Genomic DNA, 20,954 nt, shown 5'->3' on the forward strand with positions numbered 1-20,954 from the left:
TCATCCAAATAACACAACTTAAACTGGATAAAAAATGCTGAACTTGTAGACAAAACTGTAGACAGTAGAAAGTGGAACCGTTAAGAGCATAGTCCTTGCCTGCTTCTAATTTGACAGGTTATAGTTTCAAGCGTAAACCACAACTGTGGCAGTCCATATGAAACCACTTTGGACTCACAGACTGCAATCCCTGGCTTTTAAAGTGCAGTAGAGTAATCAGTCCTGGCATCACTCAGTGATTTAATTTTCCTCTAAGCATCACTTACAGTTGTAGAAACTTTGTTTACTACCTTCCCCCTAGAACGTATGAAAATGGTATAGACCTACCAACAAAGCTTATTATTGTTTTTTTTCTTTTTTGTTTCATTTAAATGTAATTTAGAAGAGAAAAAGAAATTTATAGACATAAAAACTCTCTTGGGACCCTAGCTTTTTCTCAAAACATTGAGGAAGCGTATGAAAAACTTGAGTTCTTTCCTGTTGTTTTCAGCTGATTTGTGTGTGTGCTTGGCTTTGTGTTTTACTCATAATTTGCTTCGTTAAGTATTATATATTTGAAATATAAAAAAGTCTAAATTTTTATGTCCATTTTTTATATCTACTTGCTAGTCCATCATCATATTAAGTTAACTAACTCTTACTCCATTTATCTTTCCCCATCACCAACACTTTGGTGTATGAATAGTAGAGATCTATGACCCATGACCTCTGAAGATCCCTCTTAAATTATCAAGTGTAGATTAAACAGTGTTCAGAATTGCTTTAGTATATTTGAGAGACTAGGAAAGAGAAGCAGGGAAAAAATAAGCATAATACATATAAATACAACTCCCCTCCAGGCACCTTTCAGATCCCCTCTACCCACCCCCGGCCCCCCCGCCAGAAAGACCCAGGTGTGCTTGACTGTTGATCCTGTTTCTTGCATCCCAATCTTTTGAGACCTAATCAACTAAATGTGACTAACAACCAAGGCCAAGAAAGGATCACTAAAGCCTGCAGGTAGCTTTGTATTTTCTTAACAAAGGACCTGTGGTGACTCACATAAGAGCCTCACCTAAGACCCTGCTGCTCTACTCATTAACATTAACCAAGTAAAATATCCTGTCTAATGAGCTGCTAGGGTTTGTGAAGGAGGTGTAAATAAGGAACACTAAAAAGAAAATTGAGTGAATTCTCTACTTTCTGACTAATCCTCAAAAAGGTAAAATAAACAGGGGACCAAAGTTCAGAGCTCACCAAAGGGCAGCCTTTAAACAGCTTAGGGTGCTGAAAATCCTCAGTGACTGTTTATTGTTTGTTTTTAAGTCAGAGGCCTAATCCTGGAATCTAGAAAGAAAGTAGAATGGAATACATAAAATTTGAGGCAGCTTAAAGATTGTTTAAAATTGACTGAAAGCTGAATAAGACCTCATGTGCCTTCTGAATTGTACTGATAGGATGACCATGCTCTGATTGGCTTAGCCTAAGTCATATGCTCCATCTCCAAAGAGGGGACAGTTAACCTCTGTAAAAGCATGAGTCCCTCCAGCTTTAAGAAGAAGGAATAGGTGCTGAAAAGGATAAAGGACCTCTCATTATGTGTAAGAATTGGCAGAGGAGGTACATCATAATCTTGACTCTGCTCAAATCTCTGGGATTTTTTCCCTTAGAGACAGCATGTTAGAATGAGTCGAAATCATTTTCTTTGGATTTAGGCAAACCATCCATCCATCTGTCCTTCCACTCTTTAATTCATTCATCATTTGTCTGAGCTTCTTTTGTAAGTCAGTCACTGTACTAGGTCCTGAAGTTACTCACTGTACTAGGTCCTGAAGTTACAACTATAAAAAAGACAAAATATGGTTTCTGCCCTCACAGGCCTTTAGTAATAACTGGCAAATCAAAAGCTAGCTGAGTACACTGGTAAGGGGAATACAGGCTCAATAAATGGTTGGCATTTTTATGACTATTTCTATATTTGGTCTTGAATTTTGAACCTTCTTAGTAGATTATTGGTTGTGTGATGAAGACATGTATATTCTATTTCACTTGCTATTTTATTTGAAATTTTGTTTATTCTGAAGTAAAGCACATGTCTTCTTCAAGAAATATTTTGTGATTAACTTCAGAGTGGTTTATACAACTAGCTTCAGTGTGGTTTGTTGAAGAGGACACAAAACAGAATAATAGTACTAGGGTCCATTTTAAAACATATAAAATAGTGTGATAGTCAGGATTCGTTTCTGAAAGAGATTCATCAAAAGAACACATCACTGTGTCTTTTTTTATTCATTTCAAGGTAACTTTCATTCAGATAATCTAAAAATACTCTGTGAAATTGTTCTTCGGGGAATACTAATAGAAATACCCCCAAAATCTTTGGTAATTCTAGCTAGCACAGAGCAGAATTAATGTAACTTAGTGTATATTTTTCTGGCCTAGAATCTGCAGACCAGGGAGTGTTACATGACTTTAGGAGAACCCAAAGGTTGGTATGATATATAACTCTGAAACTAATTTCCAGCTCTATCAAACTACTTTTTATCCACACCTTCTGATTATTGGGCTTCCCTCGTGGCTCAGATAGTAAAGAATATTCCTGCAATGCAGGACCTGGGCTTGATCTCTGGGTCAGGAAGATCCCCTGGAGAAAACAGCAACCCACTCCAGTATTCTTGCCTGGAGAATCCTAGGGATAGAGGAGCCTGGTGGCTGTAGTCCATGGGGTCACAAAGAGTTGGACACAACTGAGGGACTAACACTGATTATGGAATGGTAGAGACCTGTATATTCATTGCAATAAAACATCTGGAGAAGACATATTTCAATCAATGACATGAAGAGTAAGTTACAAATCTTATAACAATAGAATATTCCCTAACTCTTACCCACGTCCTTATCATCCTTTAGGTTAATACATCAGATTTGACAGATGTTCCTCAAAGAATTCATTCAGGCTTTTCTTATCCATGTGAACTATGAGCTGTGAACTAGGGTAAAGTCAGACTTCTGTTTTGCTCAGAGTGCCCCACGTACCAGCTGTGAAACCAGAAGTGGTTGGGTGATGGTAGCAGTGTTTTGATCATTCTCTCACATTTAAGATGCTTAATCTCTTGGATTAAGCTTTGCTGTAGAAAAATTTTAGAGCAAAATCAGTCAAATAAACAACTACTGTCTCTATGATAAAAAAAAATTCAGTATCATATTCCAAGTATCATCTTCCACCTTCAGAGTCATTGAGGATTTTTTACTATTTAATGTCTGGGTGAAATTGAAAAAAAAAAAATTATCTTCCCTGCCTAGTCTATGAAGGAGCAAGATACATGGTGACGGCATTGAAGCAGTATTCATAGTAGTCATATTTCCCTTAACCCAAATCAGGACTTGGAATCCGACGTGCATTGGTATCTTTTGTTTCGGAGACAGTGTATGTATTTTAAATCTGGCCTTGGTAGTAAAATACAGAAACAGTGATGGCTATCCACTTCCCCCTTCCTCACCAGAAGTTTCAGCTTCAGTAAAGCAGAGCATCATTTTCCGGAGGGGAAAGATGCACAGCAGTGATGCAAACCGACCATCCGTATCTCCCCGGCTTTGCTGCACTGCACTGTTGAGTCTTGTTAAGTACACTTTGTAGGCTGCACTGTTCAGTCTTGATTTTCCTCCGAACACCTCTGATGACACTGTCCAATTAAGTTTTTAATAGAATCAATCAATATTTTCTTTCTCAAATAATTTCACCTTACCCTTTTGAAAATGAAATCCTTCACTTTTAAAAAGATACATTTCAAGGGTTTCCTTAGAGATCAGTCTGCTAGCTTGTTTATAAAACACCTTGGCAGAGAAGAGTTTTAAAATATCATCGAGTTTAAGAACACCGCAGGACTTACCACTAATTTACATTTAATGTTTATAGTTCTCAAATTGTGGCTGTTGTAATAACCAAAATATTTTTGTCCTGAATATTTTGTAGATTATGTTTCCCTATTCTTTCTCCTTCACCCGAATTCCCCACAGTAGGTGGGCAGATTTTTGTTACGTAGCCTGGCTTTTATTTATCTTTACTGGTTTAATCTCAACAAGTCAGTCCTTCTAAATATGAAAATAAATGTATTCTGTGGAAAGAGTTTTGTCTTTTCAATGCCATCATTTATTGAGTGGAATTAGACTATCATTGATTGTGTGGTTAGGTAATTTCCTTCTGTTCCTTTATTTGCATCCTTGCTAAGGAGCTGCCTTAAGATCAGTTCTTATTGTTGCCACCACCTTATGGTAAATCATGCAAATCAAGGTGCGTTAGCAATTAGACTTATCCTTAGATCATTGTATTCCTCATTTAGAAATAGGAATTTTGGAGTAAGCTGTAAATATTTAGTGATGCATGTGGATGGCTGTTGGGAATTCTCCTGTTTATTAAGGATTGGTTCAAAGGCCAGATCAGATCCTGCCAGGCTTTTTCTGTTCCTGACTCCGTTGTAGAAGAGTCTTAACTCCCTAGCACGTTATTCATGCCTCTTTTATAATATGGCCCCAACAAACTTTTCCATGTTCATCTCCCTCCATTCCTGCTCCTCCTCTTTACCCATATGACTTCCCGAAACACACATGTACACACACACACGTACACACACACGTGTACACACACACATACACACACACACGTACGTACACACACGTACACACACACACACACACACCCGCCATCACCACCCCACACTATTTAAGGAGCCCCTTGAACTTGCAGTTCCCTAAATAGGCACTCATCTTTTCTTCCCTTCTGTTAATCTTTCTCCATCTGGCCGCATCTGAGTTCTGATATTTTAGTATGTGATAGATTATAACTAGTTGTTTTTTGCTTAGTTTGACTTACTAAATAAGGTCCTTGAGAGCATGGACATACTGTACTTTCATATCGTCTGTACCCAGCACAGTGGCTTGAACGTTATAAACTTTCATTAACTATTTGTGCAAATAAGGAGAATTAATAGGTGATATATGCAAATATTATTAATCTATTCTTTGGACAACCTGAATTTTTTCTCTTCTGCTTAAAGAATGCAGTTTCCAGGTATATAAAATTAGTCTTTTCTTCTCATTTACATAGGATTACAAAAAAAGCTATATACCTTTATGAAGGTTTTGTACCCGGAATTCTTCAACACACCTTTTAAGGTGCTTTCCAGTTGCAAATAGTTTTCATTGTTTAAATAAGTTCCTGTTTAAATTAGAGTAGTGGCTTTTCCACAGTTCTAGCTGTAGAAGTTCTCCTAACCAAACTGCTTCAATATTTACCTGCAGTGTTCAGATATGTCTACAGGCTGATACTGAGCATCAGTTTTAATTTTAATGAACAGATTTTTTTTCAAATGGACCGATACCATCTATGACCACTGGTTCATTCCCTCTAGTTGTCAGTTCAGAACATTTGGCAATAAATGCTATGCACTTCTTGTGTATTTGCTATTATAAGATTTTACAATTAGCATCTTCAAATAATAACATATACTTGTTCACTTCTCTAATCCATTAAATAATTCTCTGGACAGTTCTGTTAGTTATTGGCTGATTTCTACTTAGAAAATAGTTTGGATTTGTAGATGTCTTTTAAGTTCCTGTTGAATTTCTTGTGGCATGGAAATCTTGCATCTCCGTATATGCTCTATCACATCTTGTTGATAGAGCCTTCATCATGTCCAGGTCTGGGTCTCTTGTTCCGGTGAATACCTAAGTTTGTTACAACTTTGCCTGTCTTTAATGTTAGTCTTTCTGAACCAATTAGTTTGGTATGATTGTCTTTAACAGTATATTAATATTTTTTGCCTTAATTTCTTTCAATTGATGACATTACCCTTATTTACATAGCACATGCATTTTTATCTTTTTTTATTCATCCTCAGTTTTTTGCTTCCTCACCTGTTTTCATTAATTCTTTTTTATTTGTAATTTCAGAGTTATCTTGTACGTAATTCTTTCAGTGGTTATTTTTAAATGCTGAGGAATCATAAATCTGTATGTCTCAGTTTATGACCCTTAAAAATGAAGTAGTATTTTTTTTATTTCATTTGTGAGTGTGTGTGCCAGCTCCTGTACTAGATCGTGGGGACATGGTATTCACAATACGTTGTTTCCTTGACAAAACATGTAATATACCAGAGAAACAAATAGAGTAATAATAACTACAGAATCCTGTGTAGACTTAGTACACACCAGTGTTCTAAACCTTGACACAGACATCAGCTCACGTCTGCCCTTGGGGTCAGTTCTGTTATTATCCTCTGTTTGCAAATGAGGACCCTAAAGCACTTGCTGAAGATCACAGTTAAAAGGTAAAAATGCTAGGAAGGAAAACTCATGGGTGCAAGCACTATTCTGGAAAAGGAAAATAGCAGAAAAGTGTCATATTTCTTCCACCTTGGAAAAATTGATCTGGAAGCAGTTCCTTGAGTTGTATATGGTTACTAGCCTTCCGAGCTTCAAGGGAAAGAAGCTTATTTGCTTTACTTTTGCTTTTCTTTGGCTATTTCAGGTAATGGCTGAAAAAAATAACACATTTTAAAAGATAAGAGATTTATCATATTTGTTTTACAAATGTGAACCTTTGTTATCTTAAATCCACGATTTTCAAAACCATGGTTGATATGAGAGAGCACTGTTTCTTCTTTCAAAATGTTTAAAAATACTTGCAGAGCCAAGGACACTTGGTTATTTACATATTGATGTGAATTACATTGCTTACCTCTTAATCATCTGCTGAAAGGGACTCTCTTTAAAGACTTTTGGTCAGCAAGGGGTAAAGGTAAAGTAGTTTGAATTTTAGAGAAATTTAAGGGTAGAGAACATTACGTGATGTGCTATGTTCTATTTCTTTGGGAAAGAGAAGATTCAAGAGAGATATTCTAGGAGGTTGATGTTTCAGAAATAAAATAAGATGTCAGCTTTGTGTTTTTATAATTTTGCATAATTCTGGACAAGGACCAAATTCTCTTAATTAATTATGCCTCTTCTGATCCTTCCACAAACTGGATACAGTCCAGATACATATGGGTTAAAGAGGTTTTTGTAAGATTACTTCAGAACCTACGCACCATTTAAAACAATATTTCTATGAGAAGGTGCAGCTTGAATTCAGAACACACTTTTAGGATTTAAGTTGGAGGATTTTGTATTTTAGTTTTAAAAGTTAAGTTTTACGTGTTCACAAATTTTCAGTACAGTAGAACTGCTTCGCATCTCTAGAAACTGTTTTATCCAGCTTGTTTTCTCTGGTAACAAAACTACTGGTATCAGAGGCCAGTAAAAAATTTTGGCACCTCCACCTAAGTTGTTTTTTATAAGGTTATTTAGGGTGATCATATTCCCTACTGAGTAAAGGACTTAATGATTACATTTAAGACTTTACATAATTTATGTCCAAGCTACTGGCAATGTTCTGATGGTAAATTAAAGATGTATATTAATTTACTGTGCTATTAAATAAAAGAAGTGTTGGTTACACATAGCAAAGAGATCCTTTTTTTTTCAAGATGACAGTACAAAGTTATTCTGGGAGTTACACGTCAATAAGAGTTGCCACTCTTCTTTCTGTAATTGGTGTACAGAGTGTATAGACACCATGGATTCATTCAGAGGCAAGCAATGACAAGCTAAGTTTATAAATTCACTTATAACCCATATGATATGTTGTTTAGAAAAATGTTGAGCTCTGCATACCGACAAATTTTATCATGAGAGTATCTGTATCTCCTAAGCCACCCAACAACGGAAATATAGCTGGGCCTCGGAAACTGCAAAGCAGGTACCAACGAAATCAGTGTTCTGTTCACAGCTTCTGATCTCCTGCTTCTCTCTCTGCACAGGCTTCGTTTTTCTTTTCAAGTTGATTGACATTTTTTACCGCCTGAGTAATGCTCTGCCAGCACGTGCTCCCAAGTTAGCTTTTTCACCTGGAGAGAGGCAGACCCAACCCTCTGGGATAGGAATCTCAAATCTCAGTACATGGCCTCTGATTGACCTGGTTCGTTTTGGGTGTCCAGGCAGGTAGCTGGCCACATGGCTAGAAGGCAGGGCCACACAGTAAACCACTCGGCTATGGAGGCTTGTAGGGCAACCTTGCAGCAGTGGAGGCAGCCAGTGCCGTGGACGCTCACTGCCTCCAGGCAGCCCTCCACTCGTCCACTCATCATTTCTAGCCTGCACACACATCCGCTAGATCCAACTTTGAGACTCTCAGTGTCTTCCTTCAAAAATGATTATATAATTTTAATCTAAATCTAATTTCCTTTTAAAAGCTACAAGGGATACTCTCCAGTTATCTTAGACTTAAAAGAACATGGCTAATAAAAGAGTAAATAAAAAATCCCACTAAAGTTCCCAGAATGACAAAGTAAGTAAAATATTCTTCAGTCAAGCCTTTTCTCTTAAAAATATCCTCACTTAAAACTGTAAAACATTTCAACAAAAACATTTCTTCAAATATGTTATTTTAAATACTATATTACTTAAGCAAATATTTAAATACTATATTAGTTTCTCTGAATACTTGACTTGAATTTAATTCCACCTGTCTGCCAAATGTTGAAACGCCAAAACCATTTTCATTGGCCAGGTTAAATGTTTATTTTGTTTTCCCACATAATATGCTCTTTAAACTGTCACAGACATACCAACTCTGACTTCTTTTTAATAAGGACTCGGTAGGGATTTTATTCTTTCTTCAGTTAATGGTAAAGGATATGCTTCTCTTAAGGAATATGGAAAGGTACATTCCCTGTCTACAGAAGGTATCTACTGCCTTTGTTAGTGTTGGGAAGTAGACATTAACTTTCTTAAAGGAAGTTTAAAACATGTCCATTGTATTTGCCTACGTTTTTGAAGCCTCACTTTTATTTCCTTATAATCAAATTATCAATGACCTTTCTCATAGAGTGTCCAGTTTAATATAACAATCGATGCTGTATAGACTAGTACAAGGAAAAAGTGTCACACTACACTAATTTATTTGATCACGGGGTTTCCCTTTATGCTCATTTATGTTTATGTGATCAGATACCCATTTGAAAATGTTGTTGTTATTTTCAAAGAACACGTGTATCAGTTCAGTTCAGTCGTTCAGTTGTGTCCGACTCTTTGCAACCCCATGAATCACAGCACACCAGGCCTCCCTGTCCATTACCAACTCCCGGAGTTCACTCAGACTCATGTCCATCGAGTCTGTGATGATATCCAGCCATCTCATCCTCGGTCGTCCCCTTCTCCTCCTGCCCCCAATCCCTCCCAGCATCAGAGTCTTTTCCAATGAGTCAACTCTTCACATCAGGTGGCCAAAGTACTGGAGCTTCAGCTTTAGCATCATTCCTTCCAAAGAAATCCCAGGACTGATCTCCTTCAGAATGGACTGGTTGGATCTCCTTGCAGTCCAAGGGACTCTCAAGAGTCTTCTCCAACACCACAGTTCAAAAGCATCAATTCTTCGGCGCTCAGCCTTCTTCACAGTCCAACTCGCACATCCATACACGACTACTGGAAAAACCATAGCCTTGACTAGACGGACCTTAGTCGGCAAAGTAATGTCTTTGCTTTTGAATATGCTATCTAGGTTGGTAATAACTTTTCTTCCAAGGAGTATGTGTCTTTTAATTCCATGGCTGCAGTCACCATCTGCGGTGATTTTGGAGCCCCCCAAAATAAAGTCTGACACTGTTTCCACTGTTTTTCCATCTATTTCCCATGAAGTGATGGGACCGGATGCCATGATCTTCGTTTTCTGAATGTTGAGCTTTAAGCCAACTTTTTCACTCTCCTCTTTCACTTTCATCAAGAGGCTTTTTAGTTCCTCTTCACTTTCTGCCATAAGGGTGGTGTCATCTGCATATCTGAGGTTATTGATATTTCTCCTGGCAATCTTGATTCCAGCTTGTGTTTCTTCCAGTCCAGCGTTTCTCATGATGTACTGTTCATAGAAGTTAAATAAGCAGGGTGACAATATACAGCCTTGACGTACTCCTTTTCCTATTTGGAACCAGTCTGTTGTTCCATGTCCAGTTCTAACTGTTGCTTCCTGACCTGCATACAGATTTCTCAAGAGGCAGGTCAGGTGGTCTGGTATTCCAATCTCTTTCAGAATTTTTCACAGTTTCTTGTGATCCACACAGTCAAAGGCTTTGGCATAGTCAATAAAGCAGAAATAGATGTTTTTTTTTGGAACTCTCTTGCTTTTTCGATGATCCATTGGATGTTGGCAATTTGATCTCTGGTTCTTCTGCCTTTTCTAAAACCAGCTTGAACATGTGTATATCTTTGAATATTATAGTCTTTTATACATACTTTTCTTAAAAGAACTAATAGCTTTCGCTGTGTACTTATTTTTTTCCTTAATTTACTAGGCATATGAATTCCACATGAATTGCATGGTGGTTTGTACTTTTTGCAAGTTTCATGAGTACGCCTTAGGTTTCTTGCATTAGACCTAATTCACTACAGTAAGGAGCATCTTGAGGGGGAGGTATTTCAATCCATAGTGGTAGTGATCTTCCTAACCTTTAACTTCCCTGAAAAAATGTACCTTGAATTCTTTTTCTTTTCTCCATCTATAATGAAAGTACAGATCGTTATGAATGCCACAGTCTCTCTTCAACTGTCCATATCAGAAGACCTGCTGGTTTCCTAAATCCATTACCCTTCTGTTTGAGTCAAGGGAGGCATAACAAAAGTTGATGCCGTAAATAGCTGTATCAGTGCTGCAGGAGAAGTGATTCACAGACGTTTTCCGTTTTGAAATGCCTGGCTATTTCCCAGGAGTTAGGAACCTCATGGCTTCTTCCAGTGATATTTCTTCTATATTAGAATCACTGCAAATACACTGAGGCTATTTTCTAGTATGGACTTGCACAGGTTGTCTGATCTCTTAAATCTTAGAATCTATAGCTCTGAAGTATTTCTAAAGATTTCAGGACTTCACTAAGGTACAGGATACACATAGAATCACAGAACATCAGCACAATACAGAGGAGACAGAAGTCAGTCACAGTGAGATGAAGCAGCTTAACCTGGAGATTCCCATGTTGTGTTTGAGACAAAACAAGACCTGGAATACAGGTCTTCTGATTCATGGGGCAGCATTCTCTTCTCTGGCCACTCTAGAATTTTTCTGATGGAATAGAACGTATCTCAGGGTCATATAAGAAGATATATCAGAGCTTCAGATTATGATTAAAAGCTGTTACCACTCAAAATCAGTATTTAGAGGATATAGAGATTGGATTGGAATTGTATTAACCCTATAATATACCCTATCCATTCCTTTTCAAATACACCTCCTTGAATGTCGTCTTATTTGCTTTCTGTTTATATCTTTATCATCAAAATAAAACAGTGCATAAATGGAGAGCTTCCTAAGAAGTATGCACTATTTTTTTTTCAATTTTAGGTTTTTCATTAAGATGCGAAGTGTCTTCATTAAGATCCATCCTACATTTGCTTATATCCATCTCTTTATTACTTTCAAGTTTCATTGTTCTCAAGGTCACTTCAGCCATCTGCATCCCACCCCCAAGTCTGCTTCAGTTGTCTTTTCTCTCATTGATGAAGTTTGAGATGGATTGCTTTTCATTGGCTGTAGCTAAGATTACAGTAAATTTTTAGGACAGGACAGGTAAAAAAGCAATGTCCTTATCCTGCCAGTCAACATTCATGTAGAATGTGTAGATTAAAAATGGTAAGTATTGAAGAAACACCCATTGTAGTGAATCGTTTGTCAAGCCCCTTGTTAAGTCATTCACCTTCATTTGACTTGTTTTATGCTGTCGTGTGCAAATAGATAAATGCAAGTAAATCTATTTCTTTTTAAACTGGAGTATCTCAGTCTTTTTGGAGTTAAGGTAATAGTTATTTGTTTGACTCCATGTTGTCCTCGAAAGCATTCACTGAAGTTAAAAAAATATAAATTGCATTTTAAAAAAATGTTGGTGAGTATTGTGATGAGAGAGAACACCGACTCTTAAGCTCATTCATGGCCACTATGACTGCTGAAAATCAGGTCTAGAAATCAATATAATAGATCACATAAATGTGTAATAACTATGTACACCAGCACAATGGAGACAGCTGCTCACCATGCTGTATCCATCCTCCTTTATGGACCTGGTTTGTAGCTGTTGGCATCCAGAGTACCACACCCCTCTTCTTACTTTGCAGCTAGGTTGGGTCATACTGTTGGGCTGTGGCCAGTGAAATGTAAGCATAAATTTCTATTTGGACTTCTCTTGGTTTTCTTAAATAGAAGGAGCAGAGGGGTATACCTCTTTTCTTATCTTCCTATGTTTGATTACTTGATCCAGATGTGATTATCTGGAGTTTCGGGGGTTATTCTATATCATGAAGATAAAGCTAAAGCCTGCACAATTTTATACATCAATTATATCTCAGTGAAGCAGGGATGAGGTGGTGGGAAATGAATGTACAAATGTCTGAATGCATAAATATGTAAATAAATAACTTTTAAAGCATGGAAAAAAATAAAAAGCTACAGCTTGAAAATGTCAGAGCCAGTGTTGGAAGTAACTGGGGCTCCCACAGCATCAACAAGCGGTTATGTTAAGCCTGAATTACTTGTCTCCAGAATTCACTTATGTGAGGAAAAATAAATTTCTATCTTGTTTAAACATCTATAATTTGTAATTGTATTATATTCATCCAAAAACACTTAGCTAGTAGTACCTGTGAATGAGACTTTGATAAAATTGAGAATATACTTCTAGAAAGTGATTAGATCTGTTTTCCATATTGAAGGAATATTCTGTCATGTGGCCTGTGATTTTCAAAGAATTGCCATAGCCATGCGATGAGTGTTAATACTTTAATACCATGACAAGTGTTTCGGCATAAGTCTCATGTTAATTAAAGTTTTGTTTGTCAAAACTTATCAACATCAGAAGGTTGAAGAAGTCATTCATCATTTAGTACTATGTTTCCTGCTGCTTAAATTCCAGAGGAAAATATGGGAAAGGATTTGATTTTATATTTTTTGTTTGTTAATCAAAATATCCATCCTGCTACTTAAGAAATTAAAATACTGTGCTATAGAAAATAAGTACCATCTGGGCTGTGTGTTTTTCTGCGTCCTCTAAAGAACATTATGCAAAAGAGGTTATGCAAAGGCACGTTTCATTTAACTATACTTACAGGATACCTGAGGTGGTACAATAGGAGTATTACTTAGAAATTGGTATTGTTGTTCTTTAGTCTCTCAGTCGTGTCTGACTGTTTTGCAGCCTCATTGTAGCCTGCCAGGCGTCTCTGTCCATGGGATTTCCCAGGCCAGAATCCTGGAGAGGGTTGCCTTATCCTTCTCCAGAGTATCTTCCCGACCCAGGGTCAAACCCACATCTCCTGCATTGGCAGGCGGGTTTTTTACCACTGAGCCACCAGGGAACCCCCATAAAAAATTTATGAACAGCAAGGTCCAACCATACAGCATAGGGAACTGTATTCAATATCCTGTGACACAGTATAATGGAAAGGAATGTATATGTGTATATACATGTTTTTAAACTGTGTCACTTTGCTCTACAGAAGAAATCAACATTGTAAATTGGCCATATACTTCAAAAAAATTAAAAGAAAAAAATTGTATACAAATCAGATTGTTTATTTCATCGTATGGTAAATGTACCAAGAAAGCAACAATATAAACAACTCTAGAGGATTACTTTTGTCCTATGAAGAACCTTAATATATTATTTTGTTAAGGTCATATTTTCATTGTGTGGATTGTCATCATTCATTTCAATATTGTCTATGTGTTTTTGGTTGTGTTTTTAATTCACCTCTAACATTTGGGCAATCTGGTTATGAAACTTGTTGCCCCCTAACCATCAGGGTTATTGGACTTCTCTGACCAGCTAATTAAATTCTGCTCTCCCCACCTCACCTTCACCTTGAGCTTTCTTGTTGCTTCTTACTCTTTGGAAGAGAGTTGACCTTCCAAGACAGATGAGAGCATGCTTAGGTCACTGTAGTGTGTTTCCCACTGAAAACCTACAAACTAAACACACACACACATACTATTTATTCTCAAAGTGCTTATCAATGTGTTTGTTTCCTTGGTATCATTTTCTGAGTCAATGATGTCAGTCATCACCAACGAGTAAAAAGCCTTTATCACAGAATGACAATGTGTTAAAAACTCTTTTACCAAGCTGTTTGCAGTGCACCTGTCTTCCTTCTGAGATTCTCTTCATACTACATGGTATTATGACCAGAGCATCAGCTTTGAGGTCAGACAGACCTTGGTACTCAAGTCACGGTTCCATGCCTTATCTTGTCCCAGGTATCTTTGTTACTATCCTAGGCGAGTTGCTTAATGTTTCTGACTCTCAGATTCCTTAACTGAAGCCACATCTTTGAACTGTTGAGGAGGATTTGTGAAAACACATGTAACGTACCTAGTTCAATGCCCAGCACATGTGTGTCTAAAAAACAGTATCTGTCTCTGACAAAATCTTTATAAAAATGTACAAGAAGGCTAAGTTCCTGTGCATATGCATGCAAATGGAATATAGTTTAGGTACAGTCTTCCTTTCAGAGTGACCGGAGACAGAACCAGTCAAAGAGTTTACAACACACATGAAAGATCAAATTATTGGGCTATTTTCTGACCGTTCCTGCTCTCACCCAGTAGAATGACTCTAGAAATGTAGCATGTATCTTCAGAAGGGACTATATGAGACAGTTCCATAACATTTGTCCCCTTGTATCTTGTTAAATGTCTTGCTCGCAATAGAAGGCTTTTCTAAGTCTTCTCAAAGCTACACAGAGCTCAGGTTGGAGCAGCACTAATGTCCAGTTGAATTATTTGGGTAATGTTACTTGGGTAAAATTTACTTGGAGAATTCTATCCATATTTGGACAGAAAATGTTTGAGGGACAAGTTTTGTTCTAGCAATCAGTATCATAGTGGAAAAAATCCTGGTTTTGAAGAAGGAGTCTTAACTCCCTAGCAGTATGCGTTTACCTTAAGGAAAAGCCACAACACTCTCATCCAAGTAGTGAACGCACCCTAACCCCACTTGGCTTCTGAGGTCAGAAGGGACAAGGAGTCTTTGGGCTGGTGAGGCTGGGGGGAAAAGTACACAGGAACTTTCTGTCCTGTTTTTGTAAGTTTTCTGTAAATTAAAATGATTTCAAAATATGAAGTTGGTTGTTTTTTTGTGTTTTTTTTTTTTTTTTTGAAGCCACAGAGGTTCATTGACATCAGTGTCTTCATTGGTCAAATGGAGATGGTAATAATAGCTGACCTTCTGACCCCAGACAGTTGTCAGGAGAATCAACAAGTAAAGCAATGCACATAAAACTCAAAACTGCTGCTCTTCTGTGCTGAGTCTTCCTTACTTGACATCACCGTTTTACCACCTCCAGTCTTCCCGTTCTTCTTGCTGCCAAGGTTGTCTTTGCTTCTTAAAGTCTTTGTGGTTACTTCACGTAAGGTAAAGCACTGTTGAACATCACCAGTTACCAAAACAATTCTCCTTTCTTCCTTCCTTTGTAATCCATTCCACACCCTCTGTGGCATGCCTTCTTTAAGCCTTCTTTCTGAAAAACCCAGCCTAATGGCCACTGACATTTAATCAAATAGCAGTTACAATACATTTACTCATGAGTAAAGGCTGATTAAAATTTGGGCACCGACATCTGAGGATGGGAATTTCATCATCAAATATCTTAATAGAAACCATTTTGTTAAATAACCATAATTACAGGTTTTACATTTATGATTCTAGGGGATTTTGCTGTTCTGCATTCTTTGAAGCCCAAGAGGCTATCATAGTTTTCAGGCTGCTTGAAATACTAATTTAAGTACATCCAAGGCTTCTTCAGAAGATAAGGCCCTACGGGACTCTATCTTTCCAAGATTTTGAACCTGCAGTTATTTAACAGTTATTTAAAGTTATTTCTGTTTTTGTTTAATTTTTTTTAATTAGGTAAGAGTTTTTAAGGTAGAAGTAAAAATAGACGTTAATTTTTTGAATGTGTAGATATTTCTGCTTTTTCCTGTTAATAATTTAAGAATTTTTCATTTATTATGTTTGAAACCAAAGCAGTTGGGATAGCCAAAATGCCCTTGTATTCTCATCAGAGTCATATTTGGTCAAGTCTGTTTCTGGGTTTTTTCAGTGATTAAATCTTGGCATTGTCAGGAAATCCTTTTCTTCTTTTTGTTTGGGGTTAACTCATGCTTGCAGCTACATCAGTCTTTGTGGCAGATTTCTGTTGATGAACTTGCTCATTTCTGACTCACGAAAACAGCTCAGCCAATTATGAGAAAAGAAACGTCAGCTTGAAAATGGTTAAGAGCATTCTCTTTAGGGAAATAAACAATTTAATTTGGTTTGTCTTGTTTCTAATCTTAACTCAGATGGCGTCCAGTTGTAAAAGCCTATTTTTTCTTCTGTCACATAGTCCCTTGAGAATTTTTCCCAGACTGATGACTTTGTTTCTTCACTGGTGCCTAATAGACTTCATTATTCCTCTTTTCATAGTTTCTTCTTTTGAATTTTTTTAAAGCATGTGTGATTCAAATTTATTGTTATACATGGGTTTTTACACCCCTGTTTATCACAGTTTTTACAGCACTGTTTTCCTTCAGATGAAAATTACTAAATGAAAATTTTAACCATTTTATTAGAATACCTTCTTAGCTAGAGTACTTAAGGTTTACTATATGAAGTGCCAAATTTTAAGTTGTTTTATAAACTAAGAGATTGAAAGCATCAGCATAAATTGTAGGAAGCAGAGACTGTGAACTGGTTATTCTGATCCACCACTGAGCCAGTTATCTCTGCTGTTTCTGGCAGCAATAGCGTAGCTTTGCAGTAGGGAGTAGTGATGAGGGGCAAGGGTAGGTCCTGGTGTATTCGTTCAGAAGGATTGAAAGGAGCAGCATTTATTCTGGTCCTTGCTTTAGGAGCTCTATGTTGTCTATCCTCCACAAGTAAGCCTGCCGTTTTTCTAACAGCGCTGGTGGTAAAGGACCCGCCTGCTAATCCAGGAGACACAGGAGACTCGGGTTTGATTTCTGGGTCAGGAAGATCCCCTGGAGGAGGGCATGGTAATCCACTCCAGTATTTTTGCCTGGAGAATCCCATGAACAGAGGAGCCTGCTGGGCTACTGTCCACAGGGTCACAAAGAGTCAGACATGAATGAAGTGTGTTAGCATGCAGTACCTCACAGTGATGTCAGAACCAAAGAGGAGTTAGATAGAAACGACAACGTGATTACATTTTTAAAAGGTCACTGACTGATGTGTGGGGTGAGTTGTTCCTTTAGCATCGTGGTCATCCTGTGAGTCCCAGGCATGGTGTGGCCCCTGTTTTGAAACCATAGGGTGGAGGCACAGTGCTCGTCCCTTGAAGGGCAGGCAGCATGGGAGAGCCCAATGCTTTCCAAGTTCTGCCCTGCGGGTTCTGGTGTTTGATTGAAACATACCTTGTAGAGGAGAAAGAAACTTGACTCTTAGACTCCTTCCCTCCCCTCTGTCACCTCTGCTTTAGCAGTTTCATTACTGAGGCTTCAGAGTAAAAATACTGTCTTGACAGGAATAGAATATTAAAAAGTGGAAATGTCAAAATTCTAAAAGAAATGAAGAAAGAGGTGAAAAGGATTTAAGAGAAAGTGACAAGCATAGAAGTCAGTCAGAGAAATTCCTACAGCTGTATACTGAAACCCCCCCAAAGAGGAGAACCCAATTAATGGAACAGAGCAAATACTAAAAGCCTATAATCCAATTATTGGTATATATAAAAGAGACAACTGATGAGAACCTACCGTATAGCTCAGGAAACTCTACTCGGAGCTCTGTGGTAACCTAAATGGGAACAAAGTCCCAAAATGAGGGAATTTGTGTATTAGTGTAACTGATGCACTTTGCTGCACAGCAGACGCTAACACAACTTTGTAATGCGGCCATACTCCAATAAAAAAATTTTTTTAAGGTAGGAAAAAGATCAGCATAGACTTTGGAATAAGACAGACCTGGCTTCAGAATGTACACGCCTCTTACCTGCTTAGCAAACTTACACGAGGTTACCTAATGTATCTGATCATAGATGCTTCATTTTAAAAACAGGAATCGTATCTGCCCATTGAGATTATTGGAAAAATTAAAAGAGATAATGAAAAGACCAAGTGTGACACCCACACACACATAGTCGTGAGTCAACCAGTGTTAGTCCCCTTCCCCTTAGACTAGTGGTCCTCAGCTGGTGTGATTTTGCTCCCAGCGGGACACTGGGCAATGTTTGGGTTTTCGTTTTCACGGCCCACAAAGTGGTGGGCAGATGGTATCAGCATCTAGTGGGTAGAGGCCAAGGATGCTGCTAAACATGCTTCAGGGCACAGAACAGACTCACAACAAAGAGTTACTCAGCTCAAAATGTCAGTACTACCAAGACTGAGAAACCTTGCCTTAGTATTAACTTTTCTCTATAAAGACTGTAGAAAGGAACTTCCCTGGCAGTCCCGTGGTTAAGACTCCACATCTTTACTGCAAGGGGCTCAGGTTCCATTCCTGGTTTGGGGAACTAAGATCCCACATGCTTCATGGCACAGCCAAATTTTTTTTTTTAATAATTATAAAAGAATATAGAAAAAAAAGTATATATGGGTTTGTTCCACCAATATTTATGAAACACTACTGTATGTCAAGCTCTGTAGAGACTGGGAACTTAGTACTGAGTTAAGTAGACATCATCTCTGCCATCAGGTACCTCACATTCTAGTTGGAAAGAAATAGACAAGAAAATAAGAGAGTAATATTACTGTGGCAGATGGTAGTAAGAGCTAGGAAGAAACATGAAGCATAGTAATGGACAGAGAGTGACCTGAGGGAGCTGCTATTTTGTATTAAGTGGCCATAAACAGTTTGTATAAAGTGACTTTGGAACAGAGACCTAAGGAATTGAGCTGGACAATGATATGGGGTTAAAACGTTCTGGACAGAGTGTAGTAGGTGCAAAGACCCTGGTATGAGAATGTTATTTGACATTTTCAAGAAACTTCAGGATAGGCCAGAGTAACTGGAGTGAGGACAGTGGTAGGAGGTGAGGTCGGAGAGTAATAGGGAACCAGATTGTGTAGGGGCTTTATGGGCCATTCTGAGGATTTTGGTTTTTATTTTGTATGTGATAAGCTGTTTTTTGTTTTAAATTTTACTTTATATTGGGAAGAATAGCTCCATGGAAGTGCATGATCTGATTTTCAGTTTTTGAAAACTGAAAACTCTGAAACTCTGAAACTGAAAACTTGATCATCCTGGCTAGTGCACAGTCAAGACTCAGGGTTGGGGATAGGAGCAGAGGCAGAGTGGAAGCAGGAAGACCCACAAGGAGATTATTGCAGTAGTCCAAGGGAGAGATGAGGACGATGGCTTGGACCAGAGTAGTAGGAGTGAAAGTGGAAGGTGATGAAAAGTCATTCCAGGTATATGTTAAAGGCAAAACTCCTGGAACTTGCTTAGAAGGAATTAAGTAAGCTAAAAATTTTTTTTCATATATTAAAAAAGTCTTCATTGAAAATACTCAGATGTAACACATAGTAACAACAGGGAAATTCCAAGGAAGGCTCTCTTGCTCTTATATAGAGTTCCCTATATCCTTGACAAGGATATGAGGCCTATGCTGCAATGACAGTCTCCCTGCTTCGCAGGATTTTATTTTTAAAAATATGTAAGTGAAGCTGGCCTGAGTTCAGTACATATGTTGGACTGCTCAAGAATTTGATCTAACTCAAGGTGAAAGAGAAAGCATGAAGTAAATTTTGTGCAGTCATTGGAACAAACATACGTATTTTCCAGTTGTGAATTTTTACCCTAAACAACCAACATATTTCACTATGTCCTCGTGTATTTGCTAGACTCTAAAAAGTCATGTCGACTCATCTGGATATTGCATAAACCTATGAGAATTTTTAGAAGAATTATTCAGAATACCTAAAGAGCTTACGTATATTAATCTAATATGCTCACTTTTGGGTATACAGCCAAATAGAAACCACAAAAAAGGTTATAGAACTCTCAATCAGGAAAATAAAAAAGAGGTCCATCTTCTGTCACTTTAAAGAGCTAGTTTGGACAGAAATTCACATAGCTTTTTATATTATTTGCCAGCTTAGTTATTACAAAGCCTGTTTACAATTTCAGGAAAACATCAGTGAACATTAGTACTAATACTACTTGAGAGTCTACAACTAAACATGGGTTTAGGTTGTTTGGTACTAAGTTAATGGGAAAAAATGATACAGTTGTTTGCACAGCAGAAACTAACACAACATTGTAAAGCAATTTTATTCCATTTTTTTTTTTAAGTGATACTTTTCCTAGCATGCATTTTATCCCAAGACAGGAAATGTTTTATTGAGAATAATTTTCTCCACTACTAGCTAATAAATTCAGATTTTAAAATGTGAAGCAGGCATTACCCCAAATTAAAATGTAGTATTTTGATTTTGATAACAACTATATTTTCCTTATATAATCATTCATGCTTATTCTTTGTAGTTTAAAATATAGAAAAAAGAAAAAAATCCTATATTAACAGTAATATATTTAGACCCAGAGTACAGACCAAAAAATCCAATATTTTGAAACAACTCTATTATGAACTAATATCACAAATATCCTTCTGAGTATTTCTCAATCACTGATGCTTTATATTTACTGAGAATTACTAACTTATTTTTAGCACAAAAATTCTTTTTAAATTCCTTAAATGTTCTCCTAGAATCTATAGCGCTGTTTCTTCAGGAAACTTCATTTGACTAGTATAATACATTCTTAGTACCTTGGGCATATAAAATTGGTGGATTATAAAAATCACTCTGGGGGAAGAAATCAATAACAACGGAAACCTTTATTTTTAGGCTAGGAAATATATTGTATCTTTACTCAGTTATTCTTGGGCTTCCCTTGTGGCCCAGCTGGCAA

At 37.4% G+C, this 20,954-nt stretch overlaps 1 protein-coding gene across 3 annotated transcripts in view; it reads left to right on the forward strand.

Moving 5' to 3' along the window:
• Window positions 1-20,954, forward strand: part of SUPT3H (SPT3 homolog, SAGA and STAGA complex component) — a 399,531-nt gene that overhangs the window by 272,406 nt on the left and 106,171 nt on the right. The window lies entirely within an intron of this gene.

This window comes from Oryx dammah, unplaced genomic scaffold, assembly GCF_014754425.2.
Source record: "Oryx dammah isolate SB20612 unplaced genomic scaffold, SCBI_Odam_1.1 HiC_scaffold_11, whole genome shotgun sequence".
NCBI classification, from domain to species: Eukaryota; Metazoa; Chordata; class Mammalia; order Artiodactyla; family Bovidae; genus Oryx; species Oryx dammah.